Source organism: Felis catus, chromosome E1, assembly GCF_018350175.1.
Source record: "Felis catus isolate Fca126 chromosome E1, F.catus_Fca126_mat1.0, whole genome shotgun sequence".
NCBI classification, from domain to species: Eukaryota; Metazoa; Chordata; class Mammalia; order Carnivora; family Felidae; genus Felis; species Felis catus.
This window is the reverse complement of record NC_058381.1, coordinates 30,642,308-30,668,838: the sequence shown is the minus strand read 5'-3', so window position 1 is coordinate 30,668,838 and position 26,531 is coordinate 30,642,308. Positions and strand designations below refer to the sequence as shown.

General features: G+C 39.1%; 1 protein-coding gene across 3 annotated transcripts in view; it reads left to right on the top strand.

Moving 5' to 3' along the window:
• Nucleotides 1–26,531, top strand: part of ANKFN1 (ankyrin repeat and fibronectin type III domain containing 1) — a 603,208-nt gene that overhangs the window by 31,332 nt on the left and 545,345 nt on the right. The window lies entirely within an intron of this gene.

Here is a 26,531-nt window from a genome sequence, read left to right as displayed (position 1 = left end):
AAGAGGAAAACCATAATTGATTCACTACCTTGTATGAGGTGCTTTACAGTTATGATAGCCCTCACTGTAACCCTGTAAGGTGGGGTCATGCCAGTGTGAAAGAGGAAGAAACTGAAGTTTAGAAAGGTTAAGCAACTAGCCAGAGGTCACACAGTTAACCGCACATAGCAGAGGTGGAATTTGAACCCAGTGTATCTGGTGTCATAGTCTGAGGAATTTTTGTGGCACCGTAAGCACAGAGATACAGTGTTGGGAGGGATCACTGAGTGTGGAGTAGGAGGAAGGTGCTCTCTCTGCTCAAGAAAGAAACAAGTCCAAGTGTAGCTTCACAGGGCCTCCTCTGGCACAGGTACAAATGCCAGGAAGGCACAGATGTATGTGAGTGTAAAAGGTTGGCAGTTTTAGATGCACAAATAAGCCCACACCTAGAGCAGATCTTCCAGAACCAGTGAGTCTGGGACACTTATTTCATTTCCTTCCACTCCCCCATCTGAAGAAATTGAATGTCTTGTGAAGATAACCAACCATCTGCAAAGGATTAAAATGGCAAGAAAAAAAAAAAAAGATGATCTAAGCACAACATTAACTGTCCCTTTCACGTATTGAGGAAGAACGCTGAATTTGGTAGACTGGATATAGAACAGGACTTAGGAAGTAAGGCTTAGCATCTCACTCTCTGGCTAGATGTCTGTTGCACTGCAGATCCTATAAGACCACTCTGTTGCTACCAAGAGAGCTAAGCACAATGGGGCCGTTCTTGATAGAGGCTGATTTTTATGCCAGGAAATTTCAGGATGGAAGTGAATATCCAGCCTTGTGTTTCTCACTTGGAAAATTCTGAAGGCAAGATACTTTTTGGTGAAGTCTGTGATACTAGGCAGACACAGAAAATTAGTATATTAGTTTTTTATAGAACTAATTAGGGGGTCAAAGAGGTATGAGTTTCCTATGGGAGAAAGGAGTCAGTAGCTGGACTTTAACCATTGTGCCAGTACAGTGTCTGTGTTAGCTTCCTAGAACTGTTACAACAATTCATCCCAAACTAGATGGCCTAAAACAATAGAAATTTATTATCTCATACTTCTGGAGACTACCATCCAAAATCAAGATATCAGAAAATCGACACTCCCTCTGAAGCTTCTAGGGAAGGAATCCTTCCTTGCCTATCCCAGCTTCTGGTAGCCCAAGATGCTCCTTGGCTACCAGCCCTGACTCTCATCTTCACATGCCCGTCTTCCTCTGTGTCTTTGTATGGTGGTCTCTCTTTGTGACTGTTTCCGAATTCCGCTTTTCTTATGACACCAGTCATTGGATTAGGAACTGCCCTAATGACTTCATTGTAACTTGATCACATTTGCAAATACCTTATTTCCAAAAAAAGGTCTCATTCATGAATAGGGGTTAGGATTTTGGGGTTTGGGATACACAGTCCAATCCAAAACAGTGTTTAAAAGGGTTGGCAGCTGGGTGAGGGACCCCAGCGGTAAAAGCTGTAGAGATTTATGACAGGTGTAGGAGCTGAAGTGGACAGTGGGAAAAAGTCATGCTTCAGGTTAGAGTCTCTTGAAGACTGCACAAATGCAACATAAGAAAACTGGCATGTGAACTCTGGCTTCACAATGGGCATAACTGCCAACAGTGGGCAGCACATAGCCCCAGTCAAGTAAAAGGACTTCTGGCCACCTCCCCTCAATCTTTCTTCCCAGCCTCCACATATTGGAGACAGAAGAGACCTCCAAGGTAGAGGAGGATGTGTCCCAGGAAAGAAGGAGCAGATCACAGCCGAACTCCCCACCAAGGAACCTAGAGCCATGGGAAAAGCTACATCAGAAGGAAGGGAGGAGAAAGGCAGGGCTGAATCCATTGTAAGATTGACACGTTGAACTGGACCAGACTGAACCAGACTTTGTGAAACCTCAGTTAATATATAGGTCTGAGATTTGCCCAAGATATGATCAAGGTGTGGAGCAAGGATATTTAAAGGGCAGTAAGTGGGGGAAAATATTTTATTCATATGTTTTACCTAGTAAGTCACTTCAGTATAGTTCTCATGAGTTTAAGTCTAAACTGTGTGACCTCGAGAAAATCTTATACCACCTCTGAGCCTCAGTTGCCTCATATGTACAGTTTGGATGATAATTTAACACATCCACACCCTCTGCAAGGCTGCGAAAGAACTTTCTAAGTTTTGGGGTACTGTGATTATAGAGGCCAGAATCCACCTTGGGCATTCTGTTTTCCACGTCTTGATTGTATTATATCATACAAGGCACTCAGCTTTTCTGAGCTCCAGCTTTCTCTACAAAACAGGGCCATGAGTCATGGGGCTAATGAGCAGATGAAATGAGATGTGAAATTGCTTTTTATTTTGTAAAGTGTTTTATACTTGTAAAGTATTTCAGGCATGTCTCCTTCTGTCTGTATTTTTATAATACCAAATAGATGTAATGTGTTGGGTTAAATGTAAGAATTGACATTACTTGAACTGTTATTGATAACAATTTGTGATCAACAACCAGCCCTGGACATGGGATATTTCTGGAAAGCTTTAAAAGTACGGATGTCTAGGTCCCACCCCCAGAGGTCCTGATTTAATTGATGTGGGCTTCAGCCTGGGCATCAAGGTTTTTTTCAAAGCTCCCAGGGATTGGATGGTGCAGTGGGTGTTGGATTGAGAGCCATACAGTGGGCTTCCCACCTGCTGAGCCTGAATGGTTGACTGCTCCCCTGTTACCTCTTTCCTCTTTTGTTTGCCTCTGACAGTTGTTACCTGCAGTGCAGTTTATGTTGGTGAACTAGGAACATGTTGATTCGGGTTTGATTTTCTGGCTAGTCAGTGATTTTTTTTTAGCTTTCTTTGTGTCAGTTTTGATCAACTAATTTATCATGTTCAGCTGGCACATGAAATTGCACCTGTCATCTTAACAAAACGACACTTGGTGGATGAGACTCCGAACTCTGACGGGAAAAATAGCATCATGGTTGTGAATCTGAGCGAGGGTTTCCTTTCCTCCAGCAAAACAGGTGCTTTTATTTTTTAATAATCTGAGGTATCTCAGGAAGGCCACAATTGCACTGTAAGATAACACATGATATTAATAAATCAGAATAAATGAAGCCATGCAAAACATCTGCAGGGGCCCAGCAGAGAAACGCCAAGAATATCAATAATTTAAGGCAGGACAAGGGTAGTGGGTAGAGGGAGGTTGCTGTGCTGAAAGGTTTCTGGGAGAGGATTGAAATATGCTTCTGAATGGAGAAGCTGGCTCAGGGCTGGCTGCTGTGAAGCAGTGGTGGAAATCCCTGCAGGAGAAAAGGCAGACTTTGGGAAGGAGTAGCTATAAGCTTGAGGTCAAAACTGACAGTACAAAGGCAGATGTGTTCTTAGCAGAAAACCTTCTTGTGGGCTGTGAGCACTTTCTCTTTCAGCCTGGTTTGTAGGGCAGGGACAGTAAGTCTTCCCTTCAGTGAAAACGGCAGAAGTGTGCATTTAACCTACTAAAGGCTGTCCAAAGAGAGCTGAGACTGGCTTTCTTCTCCACCTTCTCCCCCAGAAGAAGCAAGGACGAAACTCCAGATGTAAAAAGCAACTCAGTTACTGACAGTTCCTATAATACTGTAGTCTTAGATGCTCTCCTGACTCCAGGGTGTAATTACCCCTGTACTTAATTGGAGGTTCAGGAGATCTTATTAGCTTGCTCTATTGTTGCATAATTCAGGAGTTCACTTCAGGCTTCCTTAAGAGCCCTTTCTTGGCTTTTCATCCCAGAGGACCATTTTCCAAAGGGTGCATTTTGGCAGGAACTTTTGGGATGTAGAGAAGGGCTGCAGAGAGCGGTGCAAGCAGAAAGGCTAAGCATCTGGGAACAGGGAGATCTGGCCCCATCCCTGTTCCTCTGCTAATTCATTGGTGATGCCAGCCAAGCAGCCAGCTTCTCTGGGCATCAGTTTCATTCCTCATCAATGAGAAGGCAGAACTGGGTCAGCATTTCCAAAAGTGTGTTCCCTGGAACACTATCTCTCAAAGTGCTTCTTAAGAAAATGGTTCTGTAGCCTTACATAACTTCAGGAAATGCTGTGTACCAGGCCTGCCTCACTCAACATCTTTTCCAACAGAATCTAGCTTACTACCTAAACACTGTATTTTCCAAACTCTTTTGCACCAGAGTTCCAGAAGTGACTTAGGCTCCGAGTAAGATGCATTTGTGCAAGATGTGAATCTGGAACTGAGGTCAGCAGGCAGGGAGGCATCCATTTAACTGGCATGGTAAGGTTCCTGTGACAACTTCCTGAATGCCTGGCTTCCTCTGTGTGTTGGGCTCCCTTAGCAAGCTGGTTCTCTGCTGTGGTTCTGAAAGTTATTCCTGCAAACCCACCATGGAGCTTGCCTTGTGAGCCTTCCAGCAATCCTAGAAACTCCCAACCTCTTGTTTCAAATCCCCTGCTAATTAAAATGATAAGAGTGATTTTGTTATCTGGAGCTGAATTTGACTGATATACAGCCCCTTGGGTATTCACAATACACATAAACTAGTTAAATGTTCTAAGATTTCTGGCAATGAAAAACCTATTTTACCTTGCATACTTCAAATTTAATGACTTTAACTGCCTACTGGGGTCTGTGTCTTATGTTGACTATTCCTATACAGTTTGTACTTCAAACACTCATGCTATTAAAATTCAGAGTGGAAAGCAATATATTTTTCTTTGTAGTCCAGCAGTATGTATTTTTTTCTTTATTATCTTTCAGAGGGTAAAGAGGAGGGAAATATTTATCTTTTAAAACATTTCAAATTCTGATCCCCACTTTGCATCCAGCCTTAGTGCAGCTAAGCGGTTGATGGAGATGGATGTTCATGAATATTTCTGCTGCACCTTCCACCTTTCACATCTTTGTAAGGATTCATTCTCCTAGACATTTCGATTCTTTGGATGGAAGGAGAGGTCCAAGACTGGAAGTTATTAACAGATACCCCAGGCATTTCTGCTGTGGCTGATATGTGGTCACCTTTCAGAGTAACTGCACAGGCCCCAGAATGAAACATCCAGTGTCTGCTCATGGCAGTCTTTCTAGAAATTCTCCCCCAGCGACATGGAACTTCATCCTGAGACCAGCTGCCTCTGGTCTCCCCAGCAGTTCCTCAGTCTCCAAAAGCCAGCAGGGTGACCTTGGTTACAAAAGGAATAGTTTAACTCTTTTTATGCAGACATTTTGCTGTCGAATCAGTAACACCTCAGTGGGCTTGGGTTGCTTTCTGTCCCCTCTGCATTTATCACACCCTGCAATAGTTCTGTCCTACATTATTGGAGTTACAGTTTTTTTAGGTTTATTTATTTATTTTGAGAGAGAGAGAGAGCGAGCGAGCCTGTGCACGTAGGGGAGGGGCAGAGAGAGAGGGAGAGAGAATCCCAAGCATGCTCTGTGCTGACACAAGGTTTGATCTCACAAACCATGAGATCATGACCTGAACTGAAATGAAGAGTCAGACACGTAACCAACTGAGCCACCCAGGTGCCCTTGGAGTTATAGTTTTAAATGTCTCTGTCAGATGATGATATGAGATCCTTGGGAGAAAGGACTGCCTCTCAATCATCTGTGATTCTCTAGTGGTTAGGATACTGCCTAGCACAACTACACTATTACTATTCATTAATATATATATATGTATATGTATGTACATATATGTATGTATATATATGTATGTATGTACACACATATATGTATGTATATTATATGTATATATGTATATATGTATATATGTATATATATGTATATTTTATATATATATATATATATATATATATATATATATATATTTTTTTTTTAACATCCAGACTCATTCTTATTCTAAAATGGTTACTACCTCAGGACATTTGAAGAGGGAAAGAGGAACAGAAACTTCTTAAAAAATGTTTGTTTATTTATTTTGAGAGAGGGAGAAAGAGAGAGGGTAGGGAAGGGGCAGAGAGAAAGGGAGACAGAGATTTCCCAAGCAGGCTCTGCAGAGCCCGACATGGGGCTTGAAACCACAAATGGTGACATCATAACCTGAGCCGAAATCAAGAGTTGGATGCTCAATCCCTGGAGCCACATAGGCGCCCCGAGGAATAGAAACTCTTAATCCAAGAAGACTTGGAATTGATGAACACAAATAGCAAATTGTTCTCTCTGCCCCAAAACCAGTTCTTAAGTCTCTTGCCTGCAAGTACTTCCAAAGGTGAGGCTGCCTGGCTGAATGACTGTGTGTGGATCTGAGCATGTTTCTGAATTTATAAATGCATTATGGTCCTAGACCTTTGAGGACTGATGTGTATAATTGCTGAGACTCTGGCTTATTCATACTTCTGTCAAACTGTGTCTTGTCCAAGCTGTCTGGGCACAGTGAAATATTGCACTGATCTATATGTTTGGCGGACTAACAGAGTTTTGTTAGATATCAATTATTGTTGTGTGCTGCTTGGCGTGGTCCATTGGAGTATGATTTACAATAGCCCACATGTTTTGACCTGGACCGACCGCTAAGTCAGTCGGGGGCTTTAAATGGCTGTAAGAGCTTTATCACAATGCAGCATAAGTGGTTTAGGAGTTGGAAGAGACAAATTGGTCCCCTCTGGGAATATTTCCTCTTGTTCCACTCTTCTGTCATGTGCTCCCCGGAGACCACTGCACAGTACTGCATGCTTCACGCTGACTGCCATTCTGCCCCTCAGCAGGATGGGAGCTGAGGCAGAGATAGTTTTAAATATGTTCTCTTACGAAAAATCACTCATGAGAGTTTCAGGAGCAAAACTAAGCAAAATAATGGGTCTGAGAATATTAGAGCCAAGAGAAACCTAGGAGATAATATAATTCAACACCTTCATTTGATAGAGAAGAAGACCGAGACCCAAAGAGATACATTTAAACTTGGAGTCTAGTATTCTTTTCTGAATCTCACAAGGAGCCTCTGGGATTTTTCCTTCTATAGGAACAGTCAGAGAAGGAACTTAAATTGTGCCTTCTACATACCTCCTCTAAATTTTTCCAAATGCCTTAAAAAAAAAATAAACAATTGATCTGCAGTGCTGGTCGATGTAGGGGGAGTATCCTTCTGTACTGAGAAAACTCTTTAGGCTGCTTGAGGACCCCCCACTCTGATACACCACCCGGCACTGTTGCCTTAAGTAATGCCAGACTTCAAAATTAGTAGCTCTCAAAGTGTGGTCCCTTGACCAGCAGCATCAACATCACCTGGGATAGTGTTAGTAAAGCAAATTCTTGCACCCCACCCCAGACCTACCAAATCATAAACTTAGAGGTGGTCCCAGCTCTCTGTATTTTTACAAGCCTTCCAGGTGACTCTAATGTACACTCAAGTTTGAGAACCACTGAACAACTTTGGACTCTTCTTACACAATGGGATTTTAGAAGCAATAAGAATATTTTCCATCCTTCAAAAGACCCTACCTCTTGTCTGCTGTTAACTAGAACTTCCCCTCTTTAGATTTGTATCTTTGGATTAAGACTTCTAGGTATAGGTTATCCTGGGGTATAAAACATTTTAAGCCTTCAAATCTTTCACATATCAGTATGAACAATCTTATCAAAAAATTCTTTAAGATTAGATTTTCATAGAGTGTATTTACAATGTACTTATAGCTTATTTACGACTGAAGCCTGTTGAAGTTAGTGGTTTAAAAAAGGAGGAGAATTTACTATAATGGAAGAGGGGTATCATGTGGAGCACAAAGACAGAAAGGCAGCAAGTCTCAGGAACTGACTCAAGCAGGTGCTGGAATGTCTACAGCAGCCTGTTTGACTCTTGTCTCTGCTCTGCTCCAGGAGCCTGTTTTATTCTCTCTTCTTGCTTAACACTGGCTTTCTTCACTTCTTAGTCTGTATGGGAGAAAATGGCTACAACCTGCATCTCTCAATGGAACAGGTCCAGCCACCAGGCCTGCGTCTCTCTCCCAGTCTCAATTCTAAGTTTCGTAATGGGGATTTCAGCCCAGGTGGGATCAGCTTTTGATCTGAAGTCAATCACCTGTGTGTTGGAGGTATAGGAATATGGAATTTGGAAGCCACACATCCATAGTTTTCTGAGGAGAGGGGAGGGTTAGGAAATTAACCTGACAGAGTTTGAGGACCTTGGACTGGAAGGAAATCAGAGGGAGTTCTCTTGAAGGGTGGAGGAGACCTGGAAAAGAGAAAGGGAATAGGAGGATGCAAAGTGTCAATTTCCCAAATGATAATTCTAAGAGTCAGTATTTGCTATGGGTTGAATTGTGTCCCTTCCAAAAGATATGTTGAAGTCACAATTTCAGTATCTCAGAATGTAACCTTATTTGGGAATGACATTTCAGATGTCATAAGTAAAGGTAAGATGAGATTATACTGGGATAGGACTGATCCTTAAGCCAATAGGACTGACATTCTGATAAGAGGGAAATATGCACACAGATACAGACATTGAGGGAAGATAACCATATGAAGGTGAGGGCAGAGATTCTAGTTATGCTTCCATAAGCCAAGGAAGGTTGAGAGCTACCAGAAGCTGGAAGAGATAAGGAAGGATTCTTCCCTAGAGACTTCAGCATGGCCCTGCTGATACCTTAATTTCAGATTTCTAGCCTCCAGAAATCTGAGACATTATATTTCTGTTGTTTTAAGCCACCTAGTGTGCGGTACTGTGTTATGGCAGCCCCAAGAAATTAACATGGCATTCTGTAGCCCTTTCATGCCTGTTGAATTGCCACCTGCCCCGTGCTCCCAATGACACTAAAGGCTAACTTTTATGACTTACTCATGATACTACAAGCAGTGGGTGGTAACAACAAGATTTTTCACAAATAACAGGCCAAATAGATTTTCATTGGTAAAGGCTATTCTGGTGTCAGTGTGCATAATGGACTGGGGAGAGGCAAGAATGGTGCAGAAGACTCTGAGAGCGTATTTATGTGGTACTGTCTTGTCAGGGGGCACCTGCCTTTGTTGGGTATCTTTAATGGTACTTGTCTTTGGTCAAATGTGCTCCTTGGATATCTTAGAGGCTTAAAACTCAATATGTCTAAAAACTGTCTCATGATGCTCTTCAGTGCTACCCTCCCCCAAAACAATCGCAACACAACTGCAAACCTGAGTTGCATGTCTTGGCAAATAGCACCAAAATCCATTTGATTCTGCAATCCAGAATGTATGGATTTCTTCCTCTCTTTCCCTCACCTGCTATTCCAAATCCTTCATCAAAGATGTCTATTTTACTCCTGAACTATCCCTCCCACCCACCCTATCTCTCCATCTTGGTCACCACCATCTTGCCCAAGCCACCGTCACCTCTTTCCAGGAAGATTACTGCCTCTCTGCTCATCCGTTTGCCCTTACTCTGCCCATTCTCCTCCAATCTTATGTTCATATCAGAGTGATCTTTTCAAAATGTGGATTTGGTCATATTACCTTCCTGCTTGCGGCTAGTAATAACTTACTTTGCTTTGAGATCCAGACAGAATTGGTTAACATGGGCTTCAGCCCCTTCCATGTCTGATCTTTACCCATTCCTCAGCCTTATTCCTCTGTGCTCCAGTCACAGGAATTATCTGAGTCTGTTGACTGCATCAGACTCTCCCCTGTCACAGGGCTTTGTCCCTGCTGGCACCTCTGCTTGGAACACTCTGTCCTATGCTCTTCACTTAATTTATATTTCTACTTCATCTCTCTTTTCAAGGGTCACTTCTTCTGGGAGCCTATTCTGACCTCTCTGGACAGGTTTATCCTCCTGTCACATCCCATAGTGCCTTATTAGTGTCTATCACAGTTGCAATTTTGCTTTTGTCTCTGCTCCTTATATTCTCTTTATCTTACTGGATTGCAAGTTTCATGAGGGAAGGCTTGACACTGGTGGTTTGCTTAACATTATACAGCCCAGAGCCTCATAGACTCTCACTGGTATTTGTTGAATGGAAAGTGACTGACTAAACACATACCAAATGATGCTCTTTGTTGAGTATCTGATAGGAACTGGGCACTGCACACACATTATTCCAGACCTTATCACAACCTGGAAAACAACCAGTAATTTTTCTTTTATTTTAAAGAGAGGGAAAATGTCAACCTAGAGAATCAAATTTACTAGAAATTACAAATCTTACAAATGGTATGTATCCAGGACTAAAATCCAGGCCTATCTGGGGCACCTGGGTGGCTCAGTCGGTTAAGTGTCCAACTTCAGCTCAGGTCATGATCTCGTCGTTCCTGAGTTCGAGCCCCACATCGGGCTCTGTGCTGACAGCTCAGAGCCTGGAGCCTGCTTTGGATTCTGTCTCCCTGTATCTCTCTCTCTGCCCCCCTCCCTATCTCAAAAATAAATAAACATTAAAAAAAAGTCAAAATCCAGACCTATCTGATTCTGCGGGTTGTGCTATTTCAGCTGTAACATATGGAACGTTAAGGCTGGAGGGAATCCAGAAAACATTTTGTCTAACAGTGTCATCCTGTTGGGAGGGAAGCTAAAGCTCAAGGTTAAGAGAAATAAAAGCATGTAAATTCACATACAGCGTTATGACAGAGCACAGATAGACACTAAACCTCTCTTGACTGTGTTCGTTCTGTCATCATATGTCATTTTAACCCTTTGAATAAAAAGTGGGAGCAGTGACTTAACAGATGTTTTATTTTGTGCCAGTTGCCAAAAGTGGCCACTGAGATCAGGGTCATAGCTAAATTCTACTTGTAACAAGGAATTCTGGCAGACTTTTGTGTATAGCGCCTGCTGAGGGATGGAGGGGGCATGACTGAATGGTAAATAAAACCAGTTTTCTTGATGCTGATTTCTTGCCACTTAATATAAAGACATATTCATTACCATAGCAACACACTCATTGCACACAACATGAATATGTAGATTCCCTAGGGAGGAAAATGGAATAAACTGCACCTTTGTGCACCTTCACTCGAAAAAGAAAAAAAAGCTTGTATAACTCCAGTCTAAGTTGCATAAGCGGGGCTCTGGATCCTTGTGGATAATTATTTCAGATGAATCCATAACTACCAGAAGTGAATGATATGCTCACTGAAGCACCATGAAAAGATAACCAATAAATGGTGTGTGTGTGTGTGTGTGTGTGTGTGTAAGATAAAGAGACAGAGAAATCATAGTACATGGAGATTTCTAGAGAGAAATTCATTGAAATAGTGGTCTCCTTTCAGACTAAAATCTTCTAAAGAACCCTGATTATTAAAACACTATATTGTAGGTTGTGGATTACTCAGGGAATGAAGAAGAGCATTGTAGTTCTAGAATCTTCATAGAGGAGAAGCTTAGGGTAGCCATCTGGTAAGAAAGTTGGGATGGGGCTGAGTAACCATGGAGACATCCCAGAATATTTGAAGTCTCACTGTGAGTTTCACTTAGATTGTATTTCTGCTGGGTTAGTCTTAGAGTTGGGGATGTGATAAAACTCCCCTAAAACACTCCTTGGTACTGCCACTGAGAACAGCCCTCCAGTTTTTGCGACTTTACCTCTCCAAGTAAGACTGATGCTGAGATCTATAGTTTGGGATGCTGCTCCAAGGATAGATGGTTCCTGAAGTCAGTCTGATATCTCAAATGAGGAAGACAGGGGGACACAGTCCTTTGGATGAAGTCTAAATAATGAACACAAGAGACCAGCCTGGATTTCTTGGAAGAGTTCCAATTCCAAACTCTTTTGTGAGTCCAAAAGTGATGCTTAGGTTGAATATGTTCATTATTTGTACAGAAGTCATTGTGTCTCGAGGCATACACATGGTGATTCTCACTCTGGCTAACTATTGTAATGTTTTCTATTTCTCCAGTATGTCTCTTCCTACACACCCATATAAACACACATGTATCTCTACCTACTACCTGCCTACCTACCTTCTACCTGTATCTTCATTTCTATTTATCTGTCTAGTTCTCTTTATTGAAACGTAGATGTGAGTGTACATTTATATATCTTTTAAACATCTCCTTCTATACACACATATAAACATATCCTTCTACACATATATGGGGAGACAGACAATAAGCAATGATTTAAATGAGTGAGTTCCTGTAAAAGTGTACATAAGAATTAGGGTGGAGCAAGTAGAATGGGGGGGGGCAGTGGGACCAATTGTAATTTTAAATAAGATGATCAGGAAAATCCTCAGTGATGTGACACGAAAAAGCATGTTATCCAGAAGTGGCTCCCAAATCTCTGAGCAAATGGGAACTGTCTGGTGTAAGTTACATGTTTTTTTCATTGACTGATTTTCATTGAGATCTTGGAAGTCCAAGGAAACTCTGCATTGTTAGATCAGTTCTTGAATGGGCAGAATTCTGAGAAAAGCCAGATCCTAAGTTAATCAAAAAGAGATTCTAAGGAACCAGGCTTCAGTTTAAAAAATGGAGAACCAGACTGGAAAGATCAAGAGCAGATCCTGATGGCAAGTTGGCGTCGGCTTGGAGGCGTGAAGAAATTGGACAATTTACGGTCAGCCAGTGAGCTTGCATCATAATTCCTTGTCTGCACAAGAACAAATAAGTTTTCTGGTTCTATTTTCAGTTTATGTTGCTCTCTTTTTTATGAATTTCAGACTCTTCAAATATACTTGTTAGTGGTTTTTCTTTCCAAACAAAATCCAGAGAATGATACTGGAATTTTGCAGATAGGCTGGGTGAAAGAAAGGTTCACCTGGTCTGTAATTCTAGGAAGAATTGTTTCAGTTGTAGACCTAATCACTGCAATGAGGGGAGACAACATAAATAAGAGGGGCCCTGGAAAGCACATGTGGTCGTGTCCACATCCTTCCAAAGGGGGGAAGACACAAGGGAGGTGAAATTATTTACTATTTGTAAGACAGTGTTGTAAACCCGACAAGCTGATTCAGAGATGCTGTCATCACCCTGTAAACACATTAAAAATCAAGTACAGATTCTATTACATGTACCATCCTAAATGATAAAACCAAGAGTTGTCAACAGCCTAAAAAATGCTGATTACTCATCGTATTAATTCTCATTGTCGTTGTCCTCCTCGTCGTCTCATTATTCTCATTATCATTGTAGTCTCAGTTATGTTTATTTCAGGTCTTGGGCACTGAGACCTTTTAAATGTTTTCTTATTTAAGGATGATTGCATTACATGAAATCCTTCAAAGGCTTCCAAATTCCTTTAATATCAAAAATTTTTAAAGTTATTTATTTATTTTGAGTGAGAGAGAGAGAATCCCAAGCAGGCCTGGTGCCACTAAGTGCAAAGCCTGATGTGGGGCTCAGTCCCAAGAACTGTGAGATCAGGACCTGAGCCAAAGTCAAGAGTTGGACACTTAACCAACTGAGCCACCCAGGTGCCCCTAGGATCAATTTTTTAAAAACATTTACTCCTTTTTAAAAAAAAATGTTTATTTTGGGGGGGGAGGGGGCAGAGAGAGAGGAGGTCAGAGGATTTAAAGTGCTGACAGCACAGAGCCCAACATGGGGCTTGAACTCAACGAACTGCATGATCATGACCTAAGCCAAAGTTGGATGCTTAATTGAATGAGCCACTTTGGCGCCCCCCAGAATCAAATTTTAAATAAATGGTATATAAGATACAACGAAGTCCTTTTGATCTGTTCCCTGCCTACCTCTTCAGCTTATCTTCTTTTCTTTTTTTTTTTTTTTAATTTTTTTTAAGTTTGTTTATTTTTGAGACAGAGAGAGACAGAGCATGAACGGGGGAGGGGAAGAGAGAGAGGGAGACACAGAATCAGAAGCAGGCTCCAGGCTCTGAGCCATCAGCCCAGAGCCCGGCGCGGGGCTCGAACTCACCGACCGCGAGATCGTGACCTGAGCTGAAGTCGGACGCTTAACCGACTGCGCCACCCAGGCGCCCCTCCAGCTTATCTTCTGTTGCTCTCCCACAGGCATCCTCCTGGCCAGCTGTCAGAACCAACTTTATGCAATTTCCTGAATAAATCACACTGTTCTGTATAGCAGTATCTTGGCTCACTACAGTTTCTCAGCCTAGAACATCTTTCCCACTCTCACCAACTCAGCTTGATTTGCCACTTCCCCTTGATAAAGGGGAAAGACTCCCTAGCCTTTCTTTTTCCTTCAGGCTGAGTTAGGTTGTGAGACTTACAGTACCCAGGCATACCTCTCTCATGGCCCCTATAAGCTTGGAATTTAATAGTTGCTCATTTTGTTTTCTCATACCACAGACTAAGTAAGAATTGGACAGCAAGTTGAAATGAACACTTACCTCAGTTTCTAGAATAGGACTATAGTGCCCAGCATATATAGTGGATCATGAATGTATATGTGTATGTGTGCGAAATTATTGAAATATTGAAGGGCTCAAATATTGCAATACCCATAAGGCAAGGAATGAAAACCTGGCAGTTTCTTGGCAATCATTAAACTAATGTTAGAGGTAGGGCTCAATAAGTTGTTGTTGTTGTTGTTGTTGTTGTTGTTGTTGTTGTTGTTAGAAGCAGGAGGAGGGGGAGGAGAAGGAATTTCCAAGTTCAGTAGCAGTTAATGAGTACTACTGACTTCTCCACAACCCTGCAGGGGACAGATAGATTTGAGTGGGAAGGGATAAATAGCTTTCCAATTTCATTTACTCCACAGTTTTTAAACACTGCAACCCCACTGTCTTCAAATGAATCCTAACCAGAACAGATATTGTTCCATAAATGGAATTGATCACATTGTAACATGGTAGAATATTTTACCCTTGATCTAGGATGGACCAGCTACCGACTCTGTGCAAGGCCACTTTGTGTCCAAATTAAGAAGCAGATGGAATCTGTGATTATAACACACACAACTGGACCTGGCTGTTCTCTCTAGGTCTCCATCTCTCAGCTAATTTTCCCAGGCTCTGGGATTCCCCTTACTGTACCCTGGGCGAAGCCTATCTCCATCCCTGTACCCCTACCCATCAGAAACTTCCTGTCTTGTGTCTCTTTTCAGTGCTTTGAACTGATTGACTAACCCTTATTGAACTAATTCTTGTTAAGCTGTCAATGCCATAGCATCATAGAAGTTTAGAGTTTTAACCCTTAGAAGTGTTCTAACAGAGTCACTTCACTGTGCAGAGGAGAGAAACTGAGAGTATAGATGCAGGGGAAAAGCAGCCCCTAATCACAGAGCTGACAGAGGCAGAAATATCATCTGGATTCTTCCTGACATTATAGCACAGTTTCACAGACCTCATCTCAGGTCTCTGCTGAGCCTTTTACTGATCACATAGTTATGGAGAAGTTACTTACACTTCCAGAGTCTCCATCTTCTTCTATGTAAAATCTAGAAAATGGTAGCTTTCATCTGACAATGCTGTCATGAGGATTAAGTAAGAAAATGCACGTAATGGAGTTAGCACAGCCCCTGATGTGTACTCAGTTAATAAATGCTGGACAATTTTATCACCAGAGCAGGATCATAGGGCAGGTGTTTGGAGCAGCATACCCCTTTCTTAGATCTGCCAGTGGGTATCCCTGATTTTGGCCACTCACAGTGCACTTTGCTCACAGGTCTTTCAAGATTAATTGAACATTCCCAGCAGTTAATGTTTTGGTTATTTGCACTCAGCCCACTTACAAGAGAGGAGCCCCTTAAGCCCCTTCCCTCTCATTGGTGCTTCTAGATCATAACTCTCTCTGTCTGTGTCCCTGGCTCTGTGGACAATTTGTTCTGACATTTGTTGTAGTTGGAGCCAGCTCTGTGGAGGGTTTCTGCAGAATGCTCCAGGGGGCAGTGTGGTAATGCCGAAGAAAGCAGCCTCGCCTCGAGGAAAGCCTTGGCCATTTTTACGTGAAAGTGTTTACTCTGGAAATTAAATTATATTTGGGATTTTTGGTTTCCCTTCCCCCACCCCCGCCGTGGGAGGTTTCGGAAAGTTACTGTGGTGACCGTTTGCAATCAGAGGGCTGTCAGCATTTCAGCTCTGTGCAGGCAGGCCCGGCAGGCTCCTTCAGCACCCTGGCCCCCGGGGACGCTGTGCACGTGTGGGGGGCCCTGTGCCCGTGGGGGAGGTGGATCCTGTGCCCGTGGGGGGGCTGGGCCCCTCCCCACACATATCTTCTCCCATCTTCAGCCACTTTTGGATCAACAGCTGAGCATGAATTTCAAACTTGAGTTGGATAGTTTGAGAGGGTTATTTTTGTTTGTTTGTGTGTGTGTTTTCCAAAATATTTCTGAAAGTAGTTCTTAAAAATGCCCCCTGTGTATCCATGGATCCATGCATATTCATAGCCTGTTCCTCTAGGTTTGCTTCAAGGTTTCTTCTCTGTCAAATGAGGCAGTAGGTAAGTTCCCACCTCTGGCATTCCAGAGTTCTAGGTATTCAAGGATGGAGAGAAATCTGTAAAAAGATCCAACCCTTGGGACAGTCCTCCTTTCTTTGTGGCCTCTCCCAACTAAACCAGTCAGTCAACACTCTTGATAACTTGAAGGTGAACAATTTCTGTTCTCCAGGTTTACTACTGAATTAACTCATGTTCACCACCAAATAAATAATTATTGTACTTTATCATGTGTCAGGGACTGAGGCAGGTCCTTGGTATAAAATGGTGAAGAAAACAGACACAGACCCTACTCTGATGAAGCTTGCAGATTGGTTAGATATGGACACTAAACAAATAATCACATACAGAGAGAGTGTAATGACAGATTGAGATGAGTCCCATGCAGGAGAAGCAAAGAGTAAGGAAGATAAAGTATACATTTAACATTTATACTAATTGAGATTTAGGGCCCAGGGAATGAGGAAGTGATTTTTTTTAAGCTGAGACATGGTGGGTATGTGGAAGGGGCACACTATGTGTAAGAACTAGAGGGTCAAACCAGTTATTGACATATAATGGCTGGTCATAAATGGCAGCTGTGATCCTCCCTTTTGACATCCAAGGAAGAAATGAACTTATCCTAATTCTCAGTGAATGCTAGTAGCAAATTCCATGATATTGATTAGACATAATTTAAATTGTCAAAAATTCATAACATCCTACAGTGAGAAGAAACTTCAGAGGTCATCTGATTCAGCTCTCTTCTTATTTAGGAATTGCCTCAGGAAGATGCTAAACAATTATCAAGATCCTGCCGGGGGGATTCAGGCAGTTAATAGTCACTTTTCCCACTTTTGACAATTCAACTTTCTCCTGTCATTAATTTCTTAGATTTCCCCTTAGATTTCTCTTGCTAGATTGTACATTCTGTAAGGTCAGAGGTTTTGTCTTTTTTTTTTTTTCATTGATAGATCTTAAGTGTCAAGAACAGTGCCTGCCATATAGTAGCTTCTTAAAGCATATTTGTTGAATGAATTAAGTGAGGTTACAATAGGCCTCCCTAAATTTTTGCTTGCTGGCCCTAGTTTTGCTCTCCAGAACAACAAAGAACAACTCTAATATCTAAAGTAAGGATAATCCTATAATCATTGAAAGTATTTCTCATTTTCTCCTCTTTGTTAAACATCCTTATAGATATGGCTTTGAAACTGTCAGTTTTGATCACTAATTAGGATCCAATTGGGCATGATAATTCAATCAAATATGAATCTACTTTCTTGTATTATCATCTATGTATCTATCTATCTATCTATCTATCATGTCTTTATGTTTTTAACTAGTTGTGTTTCTTCCTTTAACTCTATCTTTCATGCACTAATAATTTGCTTGAAATGATTCTCTCCAATAATCATCCCCTAGTAGTTTTGCTGCAAAAAATGTCAGTGAGGAGTGCCTTGGAGTGCACTTGGAGGAGTGCCAAGCATCTGACTCTTGATCTCAGCTCTGGTCTTGATCTCAGGGTTGTGAGTTCAAGCCCCACATTGGGCTTCACACTGTGTGTCAAGCCTACTTAATAATAATAATAAAAAAAAATGGCAGTGAAAGTGAAGACAGAGCCAAAAACTAGAAAGAACTTGTATACTGTCAAGTATTCTTCTGAACTTTGAAGTCAGCCTGAAGGAATTCACTCCAAAGGTGATACTGCAACCCACCCCACTCCTGGCTTTAGGATCAAACATTGATAAGAGACTAACCCTTAATCAACAGTGCCTACAGCAGCAGATCTGGAGATCGGGAATTGAGCTAACAAGAAATGTGTTCAGTTTCTAAATGTTGGGGATCAATCAAAAATCAATTTATTACATGGTAAAGGTAAACAATTACTTTCTCAACTTTATGACACAGGAAAGAGTTCACATTATCTGGGATAAACCAAACAAAATTGGACTATAATTCAATCTCTACTATAGTCCTATGTGCTATGCAATTTTATACAGTAAAATAATATGAGACATAAAGAAGCTAGATAATGATATCTGTCATCAAAAACTTCAAAGGAAACTGATGCACAGATGAGCCAGATGTTGCAATAAGCAGACAAAAAACTTTATGTATTATTGGAATCATATTTGAAGATGTCTAGGAAAAGATGAAGAAAGAAAATGAATAGGCGAATAATCTTAGGAGAGATTTGGAGACAATAAAAGGGGGTCAAAATAGAAACTCTAGAACTGGAAAATACAGTAGCTAAAACTTTAGAAAATATTAGATGGCTGGCTAAAAAGGAAGTCTCTAGATGATTTTACTGACAGATTCCACCAAATATTTAAAGCAGAAATAACATTAATTCTACATAATCTCTTCTGGGCAATAGAAGAAGAGGGAAAACCCAACTCATTTTATGAGGTCAGCATTACCCTAACATAAAATCAAACAGAACAGACAGTACCAAAACAAACAAACAAAAAAAAAACACACAAAAATTAGACAAAGACCAGTATTCATTATAATAGATCAAAGTTATTTAAAAAAAATTAAATTAGGGGTGCCTGGGTGGCTCAGTCAGTTAAGCATCTGACTCTTGATTTTGGCTCAGGTCATGATCTCACAGTTGTGAGATTGAGCTCCACACTGAGCATGGATCCTGTTTGGGGTTCTCTCTCTCCCTCTCTCTCTCTCTAGCCCCCCCCCCCCCCCCCCCCGCTCACTACATGCATGTGCTCTCTCTAGATAAATAAATAAGGGGAAAAATAGTTACAAACATAGAGGGAAGGAGGCAAACCATAAGAGACTCTTAAATACAGAGAAAAATCTGAGGGTTGATGTGGGGATGGGGGAGAGGGGAAAATGGATGATGGGTATTGAGGAGGGCACTTGTTGGGATGAGCACTGGGTATTGTATAGAAGCGATGAACCACGGGAATCTACCCCAGAAACCAAGAGCACACTTTACACACTGTATGTTAGCCAATATGACAATAAATTATATTAAAAAATAAATACAATTTTAAAAAATTAATTAAAAAAATACACCACAACCAGGAAGAGTTTATTCTAGGAACACAAGGCTGGCTCAGAATTTTTTTAAAAATCTATCAGAAAATCTAAAAATCTATATAATCTAACACATTTAGTTACATTTTAGTTTATAGTAAATACAGTTTATATTTATTAGTTCATAAGTAATGGTTTAAGAAAGACTACATGATTAGATCAGTTGATACAAACAAAACAAAACAAAAACGTTTTCAACAAAGTTTCAACACCATTCATGATTAAAAACTCTCAGCATGCTAGGAATAAACAGGAACTTCCTCAGACCGTTAAGGGACACCTACAAAAAAGTTAATAGGTAATGTTATCTTTAGTGATAAAAGACTGAATAATTCCCCACAAAATTGGGAAAAAATAAGGGATGTCTGCACTCCCCACTTCTATTTGACATGATATTGGAAATCTTGGCCAGTGCAATAAGACAAGAAAAGGAAATAAAACACAAGCCAATTGGAAAGGAAAAAAGAAAACTGTCCCTATTTAAAGGTGACATGATTGTCTATATAAAAAATCCTGAGGAATCTACCAAAAAAAAGTTATAGTCAAAGAACTAATACATAAGTTTAACAAGGTCACAGGACACAACATCAACACAAATATCAAATATATTTCTTTTTTTTTCTGGTTTTAACTTGTCTTGCAATAAAATTTATTATAGAATCCCACTCTACAATGACAATACATAGATCATTTTTTCTCAATTTAGCTTTTTAAAAAGTTTATTGTATTATGGTAAGAATGCTTAGTCTGAGACCTACTCTCTTAACACTTTTTAAGTATACCATACAGTATTGTATTGTTGATAGATAAAATGTTTTACATCAAATCTCTAGAATTTGTTCATTTTGCTTAGCTGAAACTTCATGCCCATTGATTATTAACTACCCATTTCCCCCCTCCCTCTACCCCCTAGCAACCAATATTCCACTCTTTGATTCTATGAATTTGACTATTTTAGATTCTTCGTAGGTGGACTCATTTAGCATTTGTCTTTCTATGACCATCTTATTTCAGTATTATGTCCTTAAGTTTCAATCATATTGTTGCATATGGCAGAATTTCCTTTTTTTTTAAAGTTGAAGAGTATTCCATTATATGTATATACCATATGTTATTTTTCCTTCTATCTCTAGATAGACATTAAGATTGTTTCCATATCTTGGCTATTGTTAATATACTACAGTTTCTGTAAAAATGCCATTGGGATTTTGATAGGAATTGCAGTGAATCTGTAGATCACTTTGGGTAGTATAGACATTTTAACAATATTAAGTCTTCTAATTCATTAACATGGGATCTTTTCATTTGTTTGTGCCTTCCTTAATTTATTTTCATCAATACTTTGCATTTTTTAGTATACAAATGTTTCACCTTTTTAAGTTTATTCCTAAGTATCTTATTGTTTTTGGTGCTGTTATAAATGGGACTCTTTTCTGAATTTTTTTCAGATAGTTTGTTGTTAGTGTATAGAATAAACATTTCTGTATGCCAGCATTAACAATATGAAACAAAAATTTGAAACACAATAGTATTTACAATAGCTGTGAACAAATGAAATACTTACATGTAAATCTAACACAATCTGTACAAAATACATATGCTAAAAACTACAAAACACTAAATGAGGAACTAAAAGAAAACATAAATAAATGGAGAGACATACTGTGTTTATGGATGGAAAAAAACACTACAGATACCAGTTCTCCCCAAGTGTATATTTAATTCCTGTAAAAATTCTAGCAAGATGTTTGGAAAAATAGACAAACTGATACTTTTTTTTCTTAATGTTTATTTATTTTTGACAGAGAGAGCATGAATGCGGGAAGGGCAGAGAGTGAGGGAGACACAGAATCTGAAGCAGGCTCCAGGCTCTGAGCTGTCAGCACAGAGCCCAACATGGGGCTCGAACTCACGAACTGTGAGATCATGACTTGAGCTGAAGTCGGATGCTCAACCGACTGAGCCCCCCAGGCGCCCCTAGACAAACTGTTTCTAAAATGTATATGGTATATCAAAGGAACTAGACTAACTAAAACAACTTTGATAAAGAAGACTAAAGTTGGAGAAATCACACTATTTGATTTAAGACTTACTCTTTGGTTATAGTAGTCAACACAGTATGCTTTGGTGGAGGAAGAGACACATAAATCAATAGAGCAGAATAGAATACAGAAATATATTCACACAAATATGGCTAACTGATTCACAAAGTTGCAGAAGTAATTCAGAGGAGGAAACAAATGTATTGAAAAAATTGTACATAGATAGGAAACAAGAACCTTGGCAATAACTTTCATCCTATACAAAAATTAGCTCAAAAGGTCACAGATCAAAACATAAAATGTTAAACTATAAAATGCATTGATGGGCTAAACATCAGGATAGATGCTACAGAAGAAAGGATCTGTGAACTTGATGATAATTCAGTTAAAAAAAGATTCCCCAAATGGAACACAGAGGGAAATACTTCAGACAGAACAGGACATCATTGCTCTATGAGAAAATATAAAGCTGTATAATATACATGTAATCATAATCCTAGAAAAAGAATGAGACAGAATAATATCTGAACAAAATATCATATGAAATTTGGTATAGAATAACATTTCATAACCATAGAAAAAGATAATGAAAAATAACACACTATAAATATTGAAAGCTAGAAAATTACAAGCAGAATAAATATACTGAAAACCACATTCATGCATAGCATAATTAAACTGCTGAAGAACAAATAGGAAAACTTTAAAAGAAAAATAAAGAGAAAATTTAAATGATTTGGGGGTGGGAATTTGAGGGGAGGAGAATTATTACATATGGGTGAACATAAAATTAATAACTGATTCTTCTCAGAAACAATGCAAGCTAAAATGCAATGGAATGACATCTTCATATTGCTATAAGAAAAAAACAGTGTGAATTTGGAATTGCATATTCAGTGGAAGTATATTTCAAAAATGAAAGAAAATAAAGACACTTTCTGACAAATAAAAGCCGGGAGAATTTATTGTCAGCATATATGTACTATAGGACATGCCAAAGAAAGTTTTTCAGGTAAAAGTAAAATGAAACAAGTTGATAACTTGGATATAAAGGAGTAAAAACTGGTAAATAAATGAATAAGTAAAGACTACTGTTTATTTACTTTGTTTCTTGAAAGGAGATTTGACTGTTTAAAACAGTAACTATATGAGGATTATACTATATAAGTCTGATAATTTGATTTGATTTGCTTTACAACTATTTTGCTAAGAATGGTGTCCATGTTGATAATGATGTGTAGTTTTTCTTTTCTTGTGATGTCTTTGTCTGATTTGGGCATCAGGGTAATTAATTGTTAACTAATTACTTGATTGGTTGGTAATCAGGTACTTAAGTGGGTTTGGAGTGTTCCCTTATATTCTCTGGAAGAGATTTTTATAGAAATTGTATTATTTCCTCCTTAAATATTTGATAGAATTAACCTTTAAAATCATATGGGGCTAGAGCATTCTTTGTTTTTAACTGTAAATTAAATTTTCTTGATAGATATAGGACTTTACAGGTTATCTATTTCTTCTTGAGTGATTTTCGGTAGTTTGGTATTTCATGGAATTGGTTCATTTAATGATGCACATTGTTGAATATGGGCATAGACTTATTTATTGTATTTATTATTCTTTTTAATTTCTGTGGGTTCTGTAGTAACATCACTTTTTTCTTCCTAATATTTGCTATTTATAAATTCTCTCTTTTTATTTAGTCAGTTTTGCTAGAAAAAAATGAATATCATCTAGCCTGGATTATATTCATCTTTATAACAATACAGTAAAAAAACATAACCTTTAATGTTTTGTTGAGGAAGGGGTCCACAAGGGCAAAAGTACATGGGGCGTAGTCATAATGCAGCTCTGCTCTGGAACTATATAGATCACAATTAGTTGATAATCTTGGTCAAATTATATCACTTTTTTAAAAAAAAAATTTTTTTTTTCAACGTTTATTTATTTTTGGGACAGAGAGAATCAGAGCATGAATGGGGGAGGGGCAGAGAGAGAGGGAGACACAGAATCGGAAACAGGCTCCAGGCTCCGAGCCATCAGCCCAGAGCCTGACGCGGGGCTCGAACTCACGGACCGCGAGATCGTGACCAGGCTGAAGTCGGACGCTTAACCGACTGCGCCACCCAGGCGCCCCAAATTATATCACTTTAATATCTCAGTCTGTTTTCTCATATAGAAAATAGGAGATAGTATTTATATCCTAGAATGTGGGTTTTTGGAAGATTAAAATCATGGATATAAATGCTTATCAAACTGCCTATCATACAATGAGCACCCCATAAATGGTAGCTGATTTTAAAATACATACATAAACATGTTACATACTTTTCTTAAATATTCTGTTCATTGCTCTTTATTTATCAGTTAAATTGGTTAGGGAACTTTATATTACAAGACAGTGTGTAGTTTTGAAGATTCTTTGCCAGTTTCACAAAGTTTGCATGAGAACCCCTGAAATAAAGATATGAAAACTGCAGTTATATTTTGCATGCTAATTCCCATGCTAGTATGTATGCAAAGACCTAACAAAGATGTATGTCTGTGGGCGTCTTGTGGATGGTGATCCTGTCATCTATAATTTGTGGGACATAGGTCTAAATCACTTTTCCAATGGGAGTAATGAATTATACTCACATGCTTTCAGTTTCTATATAGTCCTCTATTTTTCTCCTGCATATAAAAAGCATTTAATGGCAGAAAAACTTTTAAGGATACAATTTGTTACCATTGGTCAGAGGTTTTTCTCTCTATGAAATTCATTGGCCATAGTGGATCAGAAACATAAGCTAGCTTGATTAGCATCACATTCTAATTTAGTCACTCTAAAACCTGGCTAGAAAAGTGAAGGGTTGTTGTTTTTTAATACATGGTTTTTAAAATACATGTTGTTTTTAGTGCAGGATCTGTGACCCTGATGATTCAGAATTTCATAGTGAAGTTATTTTTAAAAGCTCTCCAGGTGATTACAATGACTGACCAGATTTGGAAACCAGTGTCTTCTCAACTATCCAAACCACTGTTGATGTAAAAAAGCTTTGCTATTTTATGAGAATGAACTGGGCATGGAAAAGGAGCTCTGAACGTCTTATGCTAAATGAGCTCGTGACACTTTTTTTTTTTTTTTTTTGCTTAAAAATCTGCCTATAGCATAGCATCTTAATTGTTACTGAGTTGTAGACATCTTTGAGAATCTTATCAATGCTGTAGATGAACCCTTTCTGTAGGATATTCAGAACTCTTCACATATGACTTCACAGTTAAATAAAGATCCTTAAAATCTCTCTAAAACAGCGTTCAGATGAGCTGAAATGGATCCCTGAGGTCATCTATCAGATGACCAACTCAAGCTCTTAGCTGGTTACCTTGGTTCCTGATATTGGAAGTTCATTCACACTGCAGTGTTTACTCTACTACAGTCTGCCGCCTTATTTTTGTTAACATAAGGACATAGTATATATATACATATATCCAAATTTCAGTTACTTAGCTCAGAAATAATAATGGAGACCTTCCTCCTCAAAGAATGACAGAAAATAAAATACTCTGTACTTCCTTGGTTCTCAGTTTTCTGCATGATGAAACGAAGGGGAGTGTTGGATCAAAGAAATGGTTTTCTACTTATGTTTTTATTTCAAAATATCTTAAGCATACCAAATGGTATAATGAACCCACATATATTTGCCATCTGCATCAACAAACCTTAACATTTTGTCATATCAGCTTTTAATTTTTTAAAAGAAGTAACATGTAATAAACTACAATTGAAAATTCCTTTAGGTGGGGCACCTGGATGGCTTAGTTAGTTGAGCACCCAACTTTGGCTCAGGTCATGATCTCATGGTTTGTGAATTCAAACCCTGTGTCAGGCTCTGTGCTGACAGCTCAGAGCCTGGAGCCTACTTGGAAATCTGTCTCCCTCTCTCTCTTCCCCTCCCCCGCTAGCACTCTGTCTCTCTTTTAAAAGTGAATAAACATTAAAAAAAAAAATAAAAAGAAAAAAAGAAAATTCCTTTAGGCACTACCCTGATTTCATTTCCCTCCTTTGCAAAAGTAATCACAATCAGAAACTGGTGTGTGTCTTTCCATTATTGTTTTATACTTTGTCACTTATTTATCCATAAACAAAATACACGTCTATCCATCTGGGATTTTGAGTTGAACTGTATCAAATCCTATGTATTATTTTTTAATTTACATTTTCACTCAACTTCATGTTTTTGCAGTATTTCCACATTGACATTTATAGCTCCAGTTCATATATTTTAATTATTGTGTAGGATGCTGTTGAATTAATATACACTGAAACCTTGGAGTAAGAGTGAAATTCAGATATAATGGGATTTATCTTTGGAGAATAAGACCAGAGTATGTCCTCTTATCCCCAATACCCCTTCAGCCTTATTTCCTTGAATATGGCCCTTATAAAAGGTTGACAACAAACTGGGAAAATCTCAGTATTCTGAGCACTCTCCTGGAATTCCTGTCCAAACATAGGACCTAGAACCGTTTTCATTGATCTTTAAACTGGATTAGACGACTCCACCATGCACTGCCAAACTAGACGGTGGATCTTAGGAACTACAAGACCTCATAGCTCAGCTCCTCATTTTACCTGGCTATATATTTGGACCCCATTTATTGCATTATAGAGGGATTTTTGCTATACTACAATTAACTTCCCTGTTCTCGTATTGAACATTTTGGTTGTTTTCAATCACTCACCCCTGATGTATTTAACATCATTTTATGTTTTTTTTTACTTGTGTGTATTTCTCTAGAAATACTAAGAGTGGAACTGATGAATGAATAAATCAGTTCTGCACATCTCCAAATCTGCTAGACATTGCTAAATTTTTCTTCTAAGCTGTTTTATCAATTTATTCTCCAACCAACTATTACGGGCTGAACATTTATGGTAGTTTATGAAACTCCTCATCACCCCCAAGTCTTCATTCAGCATTGACTTGGCATTGTCAGATTTTTGCCAATTCGATGAATATAAAAAGATATCTAATATTGTATTAATTTACATTTTCCTGATAACCAGGGAGATTGAGTATTTTTTAATAGGTTTTTGACCCTTTCTATTACCTTTTGTGAATTAGCTCTTTACACATTTGGTATGTGTTTAGGGGAGTCGCTGTCCTTTCCTTATTGGTTTGTAAGAATTCTTCCTATGTTGC